Raw genomic sequence first — 19,169 nt, 5'->3', positions numbered from 1 at the left:
GAGAGGGCTACTAGGAGAACTGTTATTCACTTGTTTTTCAATTATGTCTGACTCTCCTTGACCCCATTTAGGGATTTCTTGGCAAAAATACTGGAGTGTTTTCCATTCCCTTCTGCAGAGAAGAATTATAATAATGTATAAAAACAATGTATATCAATAACAGTTTTTTGAAAAGGAAACAAAATGAAATGCCAGAATCTAGAGGAAGAAATTTCTCATTCTGACTTGGAGGAGTAAACGGAAAGAAAATTACTTTTCTTTCTGTTGATCTTGTTGACTCTGGAACAGAAGCTGTAGGTCCATTAGGAGAAACTGATGTATATAATCAGAGTTTTCTAAGGGCAAAAGAAAAGAGGATCAGAGGTGTCAAAATGCCAAGATGGAAATAGAGCAAATAGATGCAATGAATGGACAATGGTTATAAGATCGATTTGTGGACCAATTTAAGAAGTTCAGATCCATAAATTTATGTACTAAGTTTTGCTTTTCACATGAAGGTCTTATTTCCCAAGGATAAGTGTCGCTTGGAGAATAAGCTTCTTCTTGGAGAAAGAAAAAGAAGAAAAAGGTAATGATTCATCTCTTGGCCTCTGTTCTTATGGAAAAGGGATGGGGGGAAGGGAGAGAAAGTGGTGTGGCAAGCAACACCAAGCTAGTATAGATTTGAAAAATAAATTAATCAAAGTTTAAGCTCCTTTAATCAATTATTATTTTAAAAGCTCTATTTATGATTCAGAGTTAAATCTGATGTGGGCATACTCTGCCACAATGTGTATGTACTCTGTCATAATGTATGCATTCATTTTTTAAATTTAAATGTATTCACTGGTGTTTTAAATTAATTTGATACAGAATATAAAAGACCTTGAGAAAAAAACTTAACTGACTTCTAACTCAGGAGGGAAGAGGACAACCAAAAAGAGAAGATTCAGATACAAAAGGAATCCACAAAATATTATATTATAGAGCAGTAACCAGCTAAATTCTTTGTATATGACCAATTTAAGTGGATCAATTTCAGTACAAATAAATGTCAGGAATTTCATAAATTGTGTGTATTAATACATTAGTATATTTATTTGCAGAAATTGAATTTTGCTTTTAAATTTAAAAATAGCTAACAAAAAAAAACTACAATCATAATTTCCTGTGAATTTGGTGCAAATTAAGAGAGGGGAACTAGGTTTTGATATAACTAATTAGAATGATTTAATCTTTGTTTAAAATTCCATTTATATCAATTTCAGGGTTTTTTCCTTCTTTATAGTGAGTTTCTATGAAGAACCTTGATTATTAAGGTGGGAAATGGGACAAAAATTGAATAATTTGATTATCTATATTCAGAATATCGTCCTAAAGATATTCACTATTTTGAAACCTGGGCATAAAGGAAGTAAAGATAGGGTGCTTTTTAAAAATTGATTTTATTGTCTATATTGTTCCAAGAAATAAATGGATACATTATCCATGTATCTGAAGTATCTCATGAAATTGGAGGGAGGGAAAGAAAAAGAGAAAAAGAGAGTGAGAGATGCTTAAATTCCCCCCCACCCTGAGGCTGGGGTTAAGTGACTTGCCCAGGGTCACACAGCTAGGAAGTGTTAAGTGTCTGAGACCAGATTTGAACTCGGGTCCTCCTGAATTCAGAGTTGGTGCTCTATCCACTGTGCCATCTGGCTGTCCCCTGCTTAAAAAGTAAAGTAGTTTTTCCTACCTAACCAGAAGTTCCCTCACATTCAAACAAGAATGGCCCAGTAGGACACTAGGAAAGGGGTCTTCTATCCTGTTTCCTGAAGTGCCTTCATTGAAAGATGCAGCCTTCATTTCTCTTTCCTATATTCTAGTTACACATGTATATTTCTTTTCACTTTAATCAACTCATTTGTTCCTGTCCATGTTTTTGTTTTATCTGTCTGTGCTATGTATAATTTACTATTAGAAATTGTTAAAGTTAAATACCTCATTCTAAGTAGCTATGTGACTGAGCTAATTCTCATTTGATGACATTGACACACAGCTAGCATTTGTATGGAGTTTTAAGGTTTATAAAGTGCTTTACAAATATGATCTCATTTTAACAATAACCTGGAAAATAGGTACTATCCCCATTTTACAGAGGAAAATATTAAGGCAGACAGGGGTTAAATGACTTGCTCAAAGTCACATAGTTAAGCAGAATTTGACCTCAGGTATTCCAGACTCTAAGCCCAACTTGCCATCTACTGTATTACCTCCCTGCCATATTTGATCTTGTGCTAAAATTTTCCCACTGTGACCACTGAATTCCCTCTCTGATACTTAATATGCATACGTTGGACAAGTAAGCATCTCTATGAGCCTCAGTTTCCCTATCAGTAAAATAAGGGGGATGGGGATGACTTGACCTTTAAGTTTTTTCCAGCTTTAATAGGTTAAAAGTATTTTATTAATTACTAAATTATTTTTACTTTATTTTATTAAAAATTAATTTATAATTTTATTTATTAAATTTATTTATTGAATATATTTATTCATTAAAAATTATTCTAAAATATATTTATTTTAAAATATTTTCAATTTATTATTTATTAATTTATTTAAAATTATTTTAAGAATTATTATTAGAGTATTTAATAGATTTAAAGTATTATATTAAAAATACAATAATATAAATATTAAAATTCTGAGTGGCTAGTAAATTCACCTTCCTATTTTCAAAGATAGACTTGTGAGAATATGTTACTGAGTACAATCTGCCAGAAGTACCATTGCCAAGTCTAGAAAATCCCAAATTCATGAGATACTTCGGATACTACAGAGAGAAATGTGTCCATTTATTTTTCAGAGCATTTTAGGCAACAAAATCAATCCACAATCATTTATTAGGTCCCTACTATGTGCCCAGCTAGAGACTGAAAGAGAAAAATGAAATGGTTTCTGAATTCAAATAACTTTAAATCTATCTAAAAAAACAGTATGTATACATGTAAATATATATCAAGTAAATGCAAGCAGGGACCAGAGCAGAGGAATCGAAGCTGGGGGAGATGAGGATTCTAAGAGGTGGAGGGGAGTAAGAAGAATGGACATGATTAAAACGAAGGTATTTCTGGCTCACCTTTCTGTTTCTGTCAGAGCTGATGCTGCATCAGCCTGCATGAACTGAGAAAGAATTTGGGATGCTAATGTAACCAATGCTGTGAATCCTAGTTTCCTCTGCAGTAGGACTTTTGAAGATCTCTGGCAGTGGGAGAGGGAGAGAGACAGCAGGGAGGGACACACAGACGGGTAGATGACCAGAGCAAAAAAAAAAAAAAAAAAAAAAGATAAGTAGAAGAAATGGTATTGAGCACTTCTGGATTCCACCAAGATGTCTGGTGTCTTTACTCATCAAGTAGGGGTAAAACAGCTGTGAATTGAGCATAGGATACTCTAGGAACTTTCCCATATCAAGAATTCAGGTAGCTGATGAGATGCTCTTTCTCCTTTCCCCTTCCCAATCATTTCTTTCCAAAAGGACAAATATTTAAATGCAGAGGTTTTGTTCTTTTAAGTTGTTCATTTGCTTATTTGAATAATACTTTAAGCTAACTTTCTTTTGAAAAAGATAAGATCAGTCTTAATTACTTTTGACTCATATATGTACCTAATTGCATACAGAAGGTAATAGAAACCACCAGTGACTTGTTAAGAAAACTTAAATAGATAAGTGATCTAATTATCTGCCTGAATGTCAGGGATTTCACAAACTGGGGCTTGATGAATTATGTGTGTGATAAAATTTTACGATGATTATTTTATTAATAACCTGTATTTATGAGATTTTTTTTTAAAAGCAGAGGAAGGGGTCTCCATAAAGCTAGGGTAGTTTGCCCTTAGGCTAATACTACTGGCACATTATAGCTGACAGAACCAGGTTATTTTGAATGCAGGTATCACAGGCATCCTTCTTCTCAGAGAGTGGAGAGGAAGTAAGTGGAGGGAATAACAAAACTCTTAGGGCTACACAGTAGAAAGAGAAAGATATGCTCTGAAAAGTATTCACAGTGTGGGAGGAAGTAAGAGGATATCAACAGTTAAGCTAATTATGAATAGCAGGTGTCCCTGTCTAGGGGCACCTGCTATTCATAATTAAGCTATAACTTTGAAATTAGAAAATTAGCAGCACTGAGATTTGTCATTTCTATCTAGATATTCTCTGTATAAATGTCCTAAGACTGGAAAATGTTATTAGTAGAGCTCACTGTTACTCAGCAGCCTCCTAGAGTAGGAGAATTTAGAACTCTGACTTTGTGATATCCCATAATAATCATTAGTGCAGTCTAAGACTGTCTTTTCCTTTGACCTGTTCTAAGACTTATTTGTGTATTGGGAAGTTGTAGAAAATACTGTGAGTGACCATTGGTTGGTCATCTAATCATCTTCCCATCCCTGATTACCTTTGTACTTTGTACTTAGTACTAACCTTTGTAGTTTGTTTCCCCTTTTGGTAAAAGAGACTCAAAAAGTATTAAGCCATTTTCCAGTTGTTTCCAATTCTTCATGACCCCAATGGGGCTTTCTTGGGAAAGACACTAGAGTGTTTTATATTAGAGTATAAACTGAGGCAAACAAGGTCATACAGCTTAGTGAAAGGTCAGACTCAGATCCTTCTGACTCCAGACCCAAAATTCTAACTGTTGAACCACATAGCTATCCTTTGACCAAAAGGGGAAAGAATACAAAACTTACCTAAAGAAAGAAACTCCTTAAAAAGCAGAATTGGCCAAATAGAAAAAAAGGTATAAAAGCTCACTGAAGAAAACAATTCCTTAAAAACCAAACTGAACAAGTAGAAAAAGACTTCAACAACATCAAAAAACAATAAAACAAATTCAAAATAATAAAAAAATAGAAAAAATGCGATCATAAGAAAACTGAGAAAATAGATCAAGGAGAGAGAATTTAAGAAATATTAGATGATCTGAAGCCAAAATTTTTGTTGTTGTTGTTATTTTGTCCTTTGTTCCTTTGTTATTAAAACTTTTTATTTACAAAACATACACATGGGTAATTTTTCAACATTGACCCTTGCAAAGCCTTCTATTCCAAATTTTCTCCTTCTTCCCATCCCCTCCCCTAGATAGCATGTAGTACAATACATATTAAATATGCTAAAAATATATGTTAAATCCAAAATATGTATATATATTTATACAGTTATCTTGTTGCATATGAAAAATCGAATCAAGAAGGAAAAAAACTGGGAAAGAAAACAAAATGCAAGCAAACAACAACAGAAAGAGTGAAAATGCTATATTGTGGTCCACACTCAGCTCCCACGGTCCTCTCTTTCGTTTTAGATTACTCTCTTCGTTACTGAACAATTGGATTTGGTTTGAATCATCTCATTGTTGAAGAGAGTCACATCCATCAGAATTGATCATCATATAGTCTTCTTGTTGCCATGTACAATAATCTCCTGGTTCTGCTCATTTCACTCAGCATCAGTCCATGTAAGCCTCTCCAGGCCTTTCTGAAATCATCCTGTTGGTCATTTCTTACAGAACAATAATATTCCATAATACTCATATACCACAATTTATTCAGCAATTTTTCAAATGATGAGCATCCATTCAGTTTCCAGTTTCTTGCCACTACAAAGAGGGCTGCCACAAACATTCTTGCACATACAGGTCCCTTTTCCTTCTTTAAGATCTCTTTAGGATATAAGCCCAGTAGTAACACTGCCGGATCAAAGGCACAGTTTGAATAACTTTTTGAGCATAGTTCCAAATAACTCTCCAGAACAGCTGGATTCATTCACAGTTCTACCAATAATGTATCAGTGTCCCAGTTTTCCCATATCCCCTCCAACATTCTTCATTATCTTTTCCTGTCATCTTAGCCAATCTGACAGGTGTGTAGTAATATCTGAGTTATCTCAGGTATCAGTGGTATCTCAGGTATCAGTGATATCTCTGATCAATAGTGATTTGGAGCACCTTTTCATATGACTACAAATAGTTTCAATTTCTTCATCTGAAAATTGTCTATTCAGATCCTTTGACCATTTATCAATTGGAGAATGGCTTGAATATATATGAACTTTCATAATGAACTTAAATATATATGAACTTATAAAGTTGAGTCAGTTCTCTATGAATTTTAGAAATGAGACCTTTATCAGAACCTTTGAATGTAAAAATGTTTGCCTAATTTATTGCTTCCCTTATAATCTTGTCTGCATTAGTTTTATTTGTATGAAGCCATAATTTTTTAAAAGCCTAAACCTATTTCAAGAAATTATAAAGGAAAAACTGCCTCAATATCTTAGATCCAGAAGGTAAAACAGAAATTAAAAGAATCCACTGATCACTTTCTGAAAGAAAACCCAAAATGAAAACTCCTAGGAAAATTATAGTCAAATTCCAGACCCAATTCAAGGAAAAATTATTATAAGCAACCAGAAAGAAACCATTCAAATATTATAGTCACAGTCAGACTCACACAAAATTTAGCAGTTTCTACATTAAAGGAGGGGAGAGCTTAGAATATGACATTGTGGAAGGCAAATGGATTAGGATTACAACCAAAAATAAATTACCCAATAAAACAGAATATAATCCTACAGAAAGGGTGGGGGTGGGGAGAGAGACAGAAACACACACAGAGAAATAGATATTTAATTAAATAAAGGATTTTCAGGCATTCTTGATGAAAAGACTAGAGCTGAATAGAAAATTTGACATGCAAACATAATACTCAAGAGAAGCATAAAAAAAGAAAACTTGAAAAAAAAATCATGAAAGACTCAATAAAGTTTAATTATTTGCTTGCCTATATAGGAAGATGATACCTCTTCTTATAACTCCTAAGAACTTTATCATTATTAGGGCAGTTAGAAGGAGTCTACATATATAGTTACAAACTGCATATATACAAACTACATATATAGTTACAAACATTAAGAGTTGAGAAAGGAGGATACACAGGAAAAAAGGGAAAGGGAGAACAAGAATGGAAGAAATTATCTTACCTTAAAGAGACCCAAAAGGAAGACACAAAAGGAAGATCTTTTACAGTAGTGGGGAAAGTGAGGGCTTGGGCCATACTTGAACTTTACCCTCACCAGGGGTAGTTCAAAGAAATCTCTTACTCAACAGGGAAATAGAAAGAAAAGGGAATAAGAGGAAGGGGAAGGATGATAAAAAGGAGGGAAGCTTAAGGGAGGCAGCAGTCAAGAAAAACAGACTTTTGAGAAAATACAGGGTAATAGAAGAGTGAGAAGGATTAACAGAAGAAAATAGAATGAAAGGAAATGCATACAGTTCTCAGTTTACATAAGTAAATCATTCTATAAACTTCTGTGAAAAGTGATTTTTACACAATACAAATTTGTCCTTGGAGAAGGAAGGGGGCCAGGCACACAGAGAGAGAGGGAGACAACACATGGTTCAAAGTCATCTGGGGGCTGAAGACAGAAAACCAAGAACAAGAGATGGAACACATGGGGACCAGGGACACACACTTGGTACCAGAAAACAGGACAGACAGAAAACAGATACACAGGTTCTAGACACTCTGGGGAGGGGGTGAACAGAGCAAAGCAAAAACTCTTCCTGTCTTTGTCCTGTAGATCTCAAGCCAAGCCCCAAATCTGAAGGCTACAGTTGTGATAATGGACTTTATGAGTGTCTATTCTGCTTTCTCTTAAAGGGTTGTTTTTTTTTATTGGTTTTTTTTTTGTTTTTGGTTTTGGTTTTTTTTTTTTGGTAGGAGTGAAGGATGGAGGCCACCAAGCTGAGGAATAGGAACAGAGAGAAAACATAGTACTGTACAATAAAGTTAACCTAGGTGGTTTGGGGTTTTGTTGTGGTTTTTGTTTGTTTGTTTGTTTGTTTTTTTGAAATGTGAATTTCAGAATACTTTAAATTAAAGCAATAATTAGGAGCTAATTTGCCCAACTCTATGGCAGTAAGTCTGACAATCTAACTGAAATGGATGAATATTTATAAAAAATATAAATTGCCCAGGTTAACAGAAGAAGAAATAAAATACTTAAATAGTCCCATTTTAGAAAAAGACATTGAATAAATCATAAATGAACTCCCTAAGAAAAATATCTCCAGGGACAGATGGATTCACAAGTGAATTCTACCAAACATTTAAAGAAAAATTCATACAATACTATGTAAATTATTTGCAAAAATAGGTAAAGAAGAAATACTGCAAAATATCTTCTATGACACAAATATGGTACTGATACCTAAACCAAGAAGAGCCAAAACAGAAAAAGAAAATTACAGACCACTCTCCCTAATGAATATTGTTGCAAAAAAATTAAATAAAATATTAGCAAAGAGATTACAGCAATTTATCAGCAGGAAAACTATTACTATAATTAACCATATCAATAACAAAACCAACCGAAGTAGTGTGATAATCTCAATAAATGCAGAAAAAGCTTTTGACAAAATGCAGCACCCATTCCTATTAAAAACACTAGAGAATATAGGGATAAAGGGAGCTTTCCTTAAAATAACAAGCAATATCTATCTAAAACCTACAGCAGGCATACAGTAAGAGAGAGAAGCTGGACACATTCCCCATAAGATAAGGTTTGAAATAAGGATGCCCATTATCGCCACTATTATTCAACATTGTACTAGAAATATTGGCTTTAGCGATCAGAAAAGAAAAAAGAAATTAAAGGAATTAGAATAGGCAATGAAAAAATAAAAGTACCACTCTTTGCAGATGTTATGATAATATACTTAGAGAATCCTAGAAAATCATCCAAAAATCCAATAGAAAGAATTCACAGCTTTAGCAAAGTTTCAGGATATAAAATAAACCTATACAAATCATCAGCATTTCTATATATTTCTAATAAAGTCCATCAGCAAGAGATAGAAAGATAAATTCCATTTAAAATTACTGCAGACAAAATAAAATACTTGGGGATCTACCTGCCAAGATAAACCCAAGAACTATATGTACACAATTACAAAATGCTTCAGACAGAAATAAATCAGATCTAAACAATTGGAAAAATTAAATAGTTTATTGCTAGACCAAGCTAATATAATAAAAATGATAATTCTGCCTAAATTAGTCTACTTGTTCAGTGCCATACCAATCAAACTGCCAAAACATTATTTTATAGAACTAGAAAAAATAATAACAAAATTCATCTGGAAGAACCAAAGGTCAAGAATATCAAAGAAAGTAATGAAAAGAAAAAAAAAAAAAAACCCACCCACAAAAGATGGTGGCCTACCAGTAACAAACCTAAAACTATATTGTAAAGCACTATGTCTGTCATCAAAATCATTTAGTATTGGCTAAGAAATAGAGTAGAATAGATTAGATATACACAATACAATAAGCAAGCCTTAGAGCAATCTTGTATTTGATAAACCCCCAAATTCCAGCTTCTGGAATAAGAACTCACTATTTGACAAAAATTGCTGGGAAAACTAGAAAATAATATGTCAGAAACTCAGCATAGACCTACATCTCATATCCCATACCAAAATAAGATCAAAAGGGATTCATGATTTGGGTGTAAAGGAAGATACCATAAACAAATGAGGAGAATAAGGGATAATTTACCTATCAGATCTTTGGAGAAGGTAGGAATTTATGACCAACAAAGAATGAGAGAACATTATGAAAGGCAAAATGAACAACTTTGATTACATTAAGTTAAAAAGGTTTTACACAAGCAAAATCAACAGAAACAAGATTAAAAGAGAAGTACAAAGGTGGGGAAAAAATTTTATAGCCAGTATTTATGATAAAGGTCTCATTTCTAAAATATATGAAGAACTGTGTCAAATTTATAAGAATTCACATCATTCAATTGATAAATGATCAAAGGATATGAACAATTTTCAGATGATGAAATTAAAACTATTTATAGTAATATGAAAAAAAATGCTCTAAATCATTATTGATTAGAGAAATGCAAATTAAGACAATTCAGGAAACACCTCACACCTCTCAGATTGGCTAAACTGACAGGAAAGGATAATGATAAATGTTGGAGGGGATGTGGAAAAACTAGGACACTGATACATTGTTGGTGGAGTTGTAAAATGATCCAACCATTCTGGAGAGCAAACTGGAACTATGCCCAAAGGGCTATAAAACTCTGCATATCCTTTGACCCAGCAGTGCTGTTTCTGGGTCTGTGTTCCAAGCAACTCATAAAGGAGGAAAAAGGATCCATATGTGCAAAAATGTTTGTAGCAGCTCTTTTTGTGATAGCAAAGAATTGGAAAAAGAATGGGGCCTATCAATTGGGGAATGACTGAACAAACTGTGGTACACGAAGGTAATGGAATATTACAAGTGATTTATAGAAAAGTCTGGAAAGATTTACATGAACTGATACTGAGAGAAACAAGCAGAAGCAGGAATATATTGTACCCAATAACAGCAAGAATGTGTGATGATCAACTATGAAATACTTGATTCTTATCAGTGATTCAGTGATCCAAGGCAATCCCAATAGACTTTGGACAAAAAAAAAAAAAAACCACACAGCAAAAATAAATAAATAAATAAACAAACAAACAAACAAACAAAAAACAGACAGACAGACAGATAGATAAATGAATAAATAAATAAATGGATAAATAACTAGATAAATGAATGAATAAAATGTATATTTCTTTTAAATTATTAGTATCAACATTAGCTTAAAAACTGATATGTAGTAGTTGATTGCCCCCAAGGTAATTTTCCTCTCTAGAGGAATCTTTCTGCATTGTGGACTAAAATATAACAGACTTTTATGATGTATTTATTGCCTAGAAATCTGAATAAATTGGATAAAACCTACATCTTCTTGGAACTTGTACACTAAAAGATCAAGATTGAGGGGGATCACCCATTCATTAATTTAATAATTGTTAACCTATAATGTCCAGTTTACCAGATAGAGCCCTAGTCCCTGCAATATGTGAATACTAATACTTAAATGACTGAGAAACAGGGCATTGTTCCCTTCCTAGCAGCTTCCTTGCTGTGGCACAAACAGAATGGTTTTCTGGTACCCTGCCTCTCATTCCTTATTAGGTGATTCAGAGAATACTCTGATTTTAGTGGTCCAGACTAGCCCATTTCCTTGACTCATAGATGACCAGGCAGTTATCTTTTACTAGGGATTTGAAGTGAGCACCTTGCACAATCTAAGATTGTCTACAATCTACTGATTGCCTGTAGAGCTGATAGTCTCACACCTATGCTGTTTCCCATTGACATTTGTCCTCCCATGGTAATCATCCCAGTGTAGGATAGTTGCTCTTTGGGAAGAGCTTCCTTCCATTTTGCCTTGCAACCATTTTGATTTGTTAATCTTTTCTGACTCACTATTGATTAGTTCTACAATGCTCTTGTTTTACCATGACCTGGTAACTTGTCACTATAACTGTTGACATGAGTACCTTCTACTTGTAAGTCTATTCAGACTTTGGGTCCTTTGGGGATCTAACATAAAAGTTTTAGGCTCTAAAACCAAGATATTGACCTCCAACAATGACAAATCAGTCACTGGCTGGTTGGAATATTTTCAGGGGCCTATCAAATCCAGGAACAGTGAGAGGACCAAAGATGACCAGACAAGGTGCTTCTCCCAAGCTGGGCAGGTGCCTGCCTTCAGCACTGCCAAAGTTTTCTGAAGCCCAGTCCTCTGGGAATTTCAGTTCAGCTTAAAATTCGAACCCAAAAGGAATTACTCCAGCTTTTAAATAAAGGCAGTAATGGGTGGTCTGAGTAGATAAACCCTGATATAGGGTTTATTTCTCTTTTATCACTAACCAGTCAGTGTCACTCTTCCCTTTTAACTGGTTATTATGACCAGTCCTAAGTCAGTTACTGTATAACTCATTCACAATTGATGACTTCTGAGATCAAAGGAGATCTTTACTCATGTCGTTGTCTCAGAATGTGCCCCTGTTTTGTTCCAATAAAAATGGAGTTCAGGAGAGTAGAATGTCATTCAGGTACAGGACAGCCCCACTGGTGCTTGGTGAGAGTGTTAGACTTGGAGTCAAAAAAATCTAGGTTCAAATCCCACTACGTCACTTACTAAAAGTGTGACTCTAAGCAAGTTCTTTAAGTCTCCTCCTCAGTTTTCTCAGCTATGAAATGATAATTCTAATATAACTATAGCATTTATCCTGTTATTATAAGGATAAAATGAGAGAATTGTGCTGAGTGTATTGAAAACTTTAAGATGCCATGGAAAACGAGCAATTATTACTATATTGTGATTATATAATATGTGGGATATTGATGGGATGTAAAACTAGAAGCTTAGGAAAAAAGTAAAAATCTGGAAGTTCTGAAGAAAATTTACAATGTTTTAATATAGTAAACTAATGACTGCTATAATTCTAAACCAATTAAAACATAGGTAATGTTTCTGTAGAAATGTGATAATTAAATAACTTTGTAGTGTAAATACTAAATAATTTGATATGGTTTGTAATTATTACAATGAGGAGAATTTACTGTATAAGATGGAACCTATTGGACTACTTTCATATTCCTCTGTGTTCCTCTTTTGATCTTGTGATTACTTCTTAGATCAGACAAGTGGTAAGCAAGCAGCCTAGTTAAAAGGATCTTAATATTTTTTGTGTCATGGATCCTTCTGGCAGTCTACTGAAACTGATCAAGTGCTTCCCAGAATCATGTTTTTAAACGCACAAAAAAAAAATTAAGATTAGTAAACAGCCTAATTATATTTAAATAAAGTTATCAAAATATATTTTCTTCAAAGTTCACAGACGCTCCCAGGTTAAAAATGCCTGCTTAACTTTGCATAGCTTTTAATCCAACAGTGTCATTAATGAGTCTGTATCCCAAAGAGACCATAAAAGAGTGAGAAAAGGACTCTAATCTGTAAAAATGTTTGTAGCAGCAATTTTTGTAGTGGGAAGGAACTGGAAATTGAGTAGATGCCCATCAGTTGGAAAATGACTGAATAAGTTATGATATAGAAATGTTATGGAATATTATTGTTCTATAACAAACGATCAGCAGCCTGATTTCAGAGAGGCCTGGAGAGACTTACATGAAATAATGCTGAGTGAAATGAGCAGAACCAAGACAACATTGTAGACAGTAACAAAATTACATGATGATTAATTGTGATAAACTTGGCTTTTGTCAGCAATGGGGTGATTTAAGGCAATTCCAATAGACTTGGAATGAAAAATGTCATTCACAATCAGAAAGAATAGGAGACTGAATATGTATTGAACCTTGGTATTTTCACCTTTTTTGTATGCTTGGTTTTTTTTTCTTTCTCTTGGATTTTTTTTTTCTTTCAGTCTGTTTTTTTTTGTTTTTTTTTTTCTTTCACAACATAACAAATATGGAAATGTTTTTTAAAGGATTGCACATATTTAACCTATGTCAGATTGCTTGCTGTCTTGGGAAAGGCGAAAGGAGGGAGAGAGGGAGAAAAATTTGGAACACAAAGTCTTACAAAAATGAACATGGATAATGATCTTAACATGTATTTGGAAAAATAAAATGTTATTGAGAAAAAAAAAAAAAAAAAGCCTGCTTAAGAACCACCTGATATGGTGGCCACATTGATCAATCAGCAATTGAAGTATCTTGTGAGAAAACTATTTAAATGATATAACAAAGCCCTAATAATAGTCCCAAAAAGCACATCTGTGGAATCTCCTACAAGTGAATAAATGGGGGAAGTGAGAGTAATTGAAAAAGTGATTGGGCTTTTCTGAAGATCCCATTGTTTTCCCTCTCTTGAAAAGATCAAACCCAAATCTGGTTGACTATAGGCAGGCCTGACTATGAAATCCTTGGGGTTAATATGAAGATGTATTGTATGAACTAATAATGCAGGAAGCAAATTTACCCAGGAGCAAAACAGAATTAGACTAACCAATGATGGTTTAGAAAAACAGATGATAAAATATACTTCTTTCCCCTTGGGAGCAACGAGTGCAAAATTTTAAATGTGATGTCACAACTACTGTGTCAATTGATTTTGTTTAATTGTTTCAAGGGACGAGAGATTTGATTTCCAGATTCTTATAATCAAAAAAGGAGGCATAAAGCAAAATCATCAATAAAACTTTGTTTTTAACTACAGGGTTGAAAGAAATCAGGTTCAACAAAATTATTCAAAGATCAGTCTGTCTGGATCAAATCTTGGCAGAAAACCATCAAGTTCTCCATCATTACCAGTGTTCCTCCCTCCCATTTTCACAGTCAGTTCTTCCACTATAGTCCTTGAAAAAAATTTTCAGCTGCCCCATAATCATCTTTTTTGCAGCTATCTGACCTGTGCCTCGAGAAAAGAAACAAATGTTTGCAAGATCAGACTGAAACTGAGAGGGACATATTAGAACAAAAGAATGCTTCTAAGATATCCCTATCATGAGAATCCATGGTAGAAAGAATAAAGGGATACAGAATAGATGGGGGGTAAGGTCCCTTTAAGATTCCTTTCTAATTGCCCAACCCATGGCTGACCTTGATTCACAAATCCTGGTCGAAGGCATCCTTTGAATATCCAGGCCCCGCCCCCACTATCAGCTCTGCTTCCCCCAGTCCTCATCTGATCTGAGCTAACTGAAAAGCCCACCAAGAACTTGGGGGTACCGCCCATCATCTTGTAGGTATAAAAGAAACGAGCCAGAACGCCCTCTTTACAGGAGCCCTCCCGCCAACATATGGTATCCTTCCAGCCATGTTAGGGTTCCTGCCCGCCCAGTGGCCACCTCTGGCCCTGGCGCCTTTCTAACTGAACTTTACTTCCAAATTCCTACAATAAACCTCTTATTTATCAGTCTAGGTTTCCAGGCCTGTAAATTCATTTACAGGGGACACTGCACCTCATGGGATTATCTATGCGCCGAGAAATGGGGTTCCCCCTTTCCTTTCCCTCATTAGTATAAGGGGAATAGTAATAATTCTAAAACTGACAGTTTGGATTTTTTTTTAATACCCTACTTCAACTTTACTCTTTTGTTTACACAACTTATTTTCACAGTCCCTAAAAGGGCATCCCTTCCTTAAAGGATACCATTCTGGTGTTCCTGAACATGAAAAACACCAATTTCCTCATCCATGAAGCCTGACTTTTAGCACCATCAGGATTGGCCACCATAATGATAAGTTACCTTGCTCCCAGATAAATGGAGTCTTAACTGAACAGCCCAGCTAATGCTGTCAGTCTCACTTGGGATTGCCATTCCAAAGCCCCAATTCTTTACATGTTATTTTTTTCACAGAGCAGCCACAGAGCTGTCAAGAACAAACTCAAACATATATAATTAGGCCTCTTCTAATACCCTACTGCATGTCTAGGACCTGATTTTGTGCAACCAAGGAGTGGACTATGGTGGTCTATGACTTACTCAATTTGCTTTCCACATGAAAAAACATGAATATGTTTTAAGTTTTGCTTTTCAATTTATTTCCCCAAAATGAGTCTCTCTCAGACTCTGGTTTTCCCATCAAAAAAAGAGAAGAAAAAAAAAACAACCCACTTGACCCAAGATCATACTTCATGTTTTCTATAAATGATACATGCAAAGTCAGTAAGAGAAAATTTCATTTTAAAACAGTAATAAAATCTAAACCCAAGGTCAAAAGCTCAACTGTATTCCTCTATCCCCTATTCAAATAAGCCTCAATGAATATGAAATATTAGGCCTGCAGTCAAGAAGGTCTGAGTTTGAACATGCTCAGACAGTTAATAGCTATATGAACTTGGGCTTGTCACTTAATGTCTGCCTCAGTTTTCTTATCTGTAATATGGGCATAATAATTACACTTCTCTCCCAAAGTATTTGTGAGAATAAAATGCTAGACATTTTTCTTATTTTTTTTTTTTTGACTACTTCTCCAACTTCTCCAACTGGCTCCTAAAAAAGCATGATACTATCTCAATTCAGATTAAGGGAGGCCTTAAGTCATTCAGCTGACTGATTATAAAGCTGCATAGAATTGTAATTAAATTTACATAGATTCCAAATCACTATTGATCAGAGAAATGCAAATTAAGACAACTCTGAGATACCACTACACACACACCTGTCAGATTGGCTAAGATGACAGGAACAAATAACGATGAATGTTGGAGGGGATGTGGAAAAACTGGGACACTGATACATTGTTGGTGGAGTTGTGAAAGAATCCAACCATTCTGGAGAGCAATCTGGAATTATGCCCCAAAAGTTATCAAAATGTGCATACCCTTTGACCCAGCCATACTACTACTGGGCTTATACCCCAAGGAAATACTAAAGAAGGGAAAGGGATCTGTATGTACCAAAATGTTTGTGGCAGCCCTTTTCATAGTGGCTAGAAGCTGGAAGATGAATGGATGTCCATCAATTGGAGAATGGTTGGGTAAATTATGGTATATGAAGGCTATGGAATATTATTGTTCTATAAGAAATGACCAACAGGAGAAATACAGAGAGGCTTGGAGAGACTTACATCAACTGATGCTGAGTGAAACGAGCAGAACCAGAAGATCATTATACACTTCAACAATGATACTGTACGAGGATGTATTCTGATGGAAGTGGATTTCTTCAACATAGAGAAGAGCTAATCCAATTCCAATTGATTAATGATGGACAGAACCAGCTACATCCAGAAAAGGAACACTGGGAAATGAATGTAAACTGTTATTTTTACCTTCTGAATCCAATTCTTCCTGTGCAACAAAAAATTCGGTTCTACACACATATATTGTATCTAGAATATACTGTAATATATTTAACATATATAAGACTGCTTGCCATCTGGGGGAGGGGGTTGGGGGAGGAAGGGAAAAAATCTGAATAGAAGTAAGTGCAAGGGATAATGTTGTAAAAAATTATCCATTCATATGTACTGTCAAAAAAAGTTATAATTATAAAATAAAATAAAAATTTTAAAAAAAATTTACATAGAAAAATTAAAATGTGAAATGGCACTAAAAAAAAAACCTGATAATGTATGATTTAAAGGGTAACACTGACTTATATCCAAGTCCCCAGTCCTTTGCTCAGTGTCCTGTGCTGAGAAATCCTTTTTCTTCTTTCTCACTCCCACCCTTCCCCTCACCTAGGCTATTCTAGTATCCTCCTTACTCTGGTATCCTCTCTGACTCTGGTCTCTCCCCAGTTCAGTCTTCTCTCTACAAACCTTGTCCAAGAAACCTTCCTAACCCAGCCCTGCCTATCACTTTTCTACAGCACAATTTTCATTTATTCCTCACTGCCTACTAATAAAGTTTAAATTCTTGCTTTTCCTATTCAAGGTCCTTCACAATCTAGTTCCAGTCAAACTCTTCTCACACTACTTCCCTTGAAGTCTAAATGAACTATTTATCCCACCCCATCCTCTTCTTGCTTCCCCTGCCTCATGCCATCTCCCAGTCTGCCTAGACTTTATGACCACCACCACCCTGTGCCCTATGATCCAGGGACACTGGCCTCCTTGATATTACAATCTCCTAATTCTGGGCACTTTCGCTGGCTGGTCTTCACCCCAAGAATGCTCTGTCCCTTCTATTCTTGACCTTCTGGTTCCCTAGCTTCCTTCCCTAGCTGGATTCCCTAGCTAAAATCTTACCAACATGAAACCTTTCCTGATTCCCCTCAATTCTAAGACCTTCCCTGTGTTGAGGTTGGGAAGGGACCCCAAAATGGTCACAAGGTGTCTCAAAAGAATTTGCAGGCTTGAAACCATATCCAAATCAAGGAGCAAAATTTATTGTAATTTTCTTTCTTTCTTTCTTTCTTTTTTTTTTCATGAGGCTAACCCCAGTTAAGTGACTTGCCCAGGGTCACACAGCTAGGAAGTGTTAAGTGTCTGAGACCACATTTGAACTCAGGTCCTCCTGAATTCAAGGCTGGTGCTCTATCCACTGCGCCACCTAGCTGCCCCATTTATGTAATTTTAAGGCGAACTGAAACAGGTAAAGTCCAGAAGATTTAGCCAGGAACTTGAAACAAGAAGACACATTTATCTAGTTCTTTATGTTGTAGATATGCTAATTTTATGGCCTAGGGGTAGAACCAAGGAATGGTCTCAAAAATTTGGTTATTACTGACCAACACATAGTAATGTTTATAGGACTATTCCGAGGCCAGAAGACTTGAAATCATTGACAGATTGTTAGAACAATAGTCTCAGGATCACTAATATATCTTCCCTAAAGTCTGATGGAAGAAATATTATATTCCTAGCCCAGAAGACTTTTACAATAGCATTCTTAGATCAAAGGGCCTCAGGATCAGATTCCAAAGCCAGAAGATTTAGAATCATTGACAGATTGTTAGAATCGAAGGTCAGGGGACCTTAAAATTATTGCTGTCTCCCCTAGAAGCTATATGACATCACCTATGTTGATTAGTTCCAATATATTCAATAAATAGCCTGCTGGTTTGTAGTTATTTACATGTCTCCTCAATAAACTTAATGAGGACTTTTTTTTTTCTTTCTTGGGGCCGACACATATAGTAGATGCCTAATTATTGACCATCTGACTGCTTTTCTATCTCAGTTTGGTCAAATTTTCTTCATTATTCAAAATCCAACAATAAGGCCCCAACCCATATTGAAAGTGATATATCTTTCCTGAAAATGTTTATGACACTTTGCTTGGATTGCTCTTATCTCACTCCTCCTACTAATGATTCATCATGCACTTTAACTAAATTCAACAAACATTTCTCAAGTGCTTCATAAGTGAAAGGCACTATTCTAGATCCTAGGAATACAAAAATGAAAAATATGCAATTCTTGCCCTCAGGGGACTTAGAGTCTTGTGGTCATGTGGCATGTAAAAAGATGTTTAATCATTTCAATCTTGTGCAACCCACTGTGCTACCTAGCTGCCTCCTCCCTCCAAAATAAAGATAAGTATACATATAAATTTTACTAGAATTTTTTTCTTTATTTTTAGGGTTAGGGAGGTAGAAACATAGATTTTTATTCATTAAAAATTCATTAAATTTTTTTTAAACTTTTAAAAGTATAAATCAAACCAATCAGGAATACTCAATTTCCTGAATTAAACCTGGCTTCAGACACTTGCTGTATGACCCTAGGCAAGTCATTTAATCCTGCTTGCCTCAGTTTTCTCATTTGTAAAGTGAGCAGAAATGGTAAACCACTCAAGTATTTTTGCCAAGAAAACCCCAAATGGAGTCATG

Source organism: Sminthopsis crassicaudata, chromosome 2, assembly GCF_048593235.1.
Source record: "Sminthopsis crassicaudata isolate SCR6 chromosome 2, ASM4859323v1, whole genome shotgun sequence".
NCBI classification, from domain to species: Eukaryota; Metazoa; Chordata; class Mammalia; order Dasyuromorphia; family Dasyuridae; genus Sminthopsis; species Sminthopsis crassicaudata.
The sequence above is the reverse complement of the archived record's forward strand: the minus strand, read 5'-3'. Positions refer to the sequence as shown.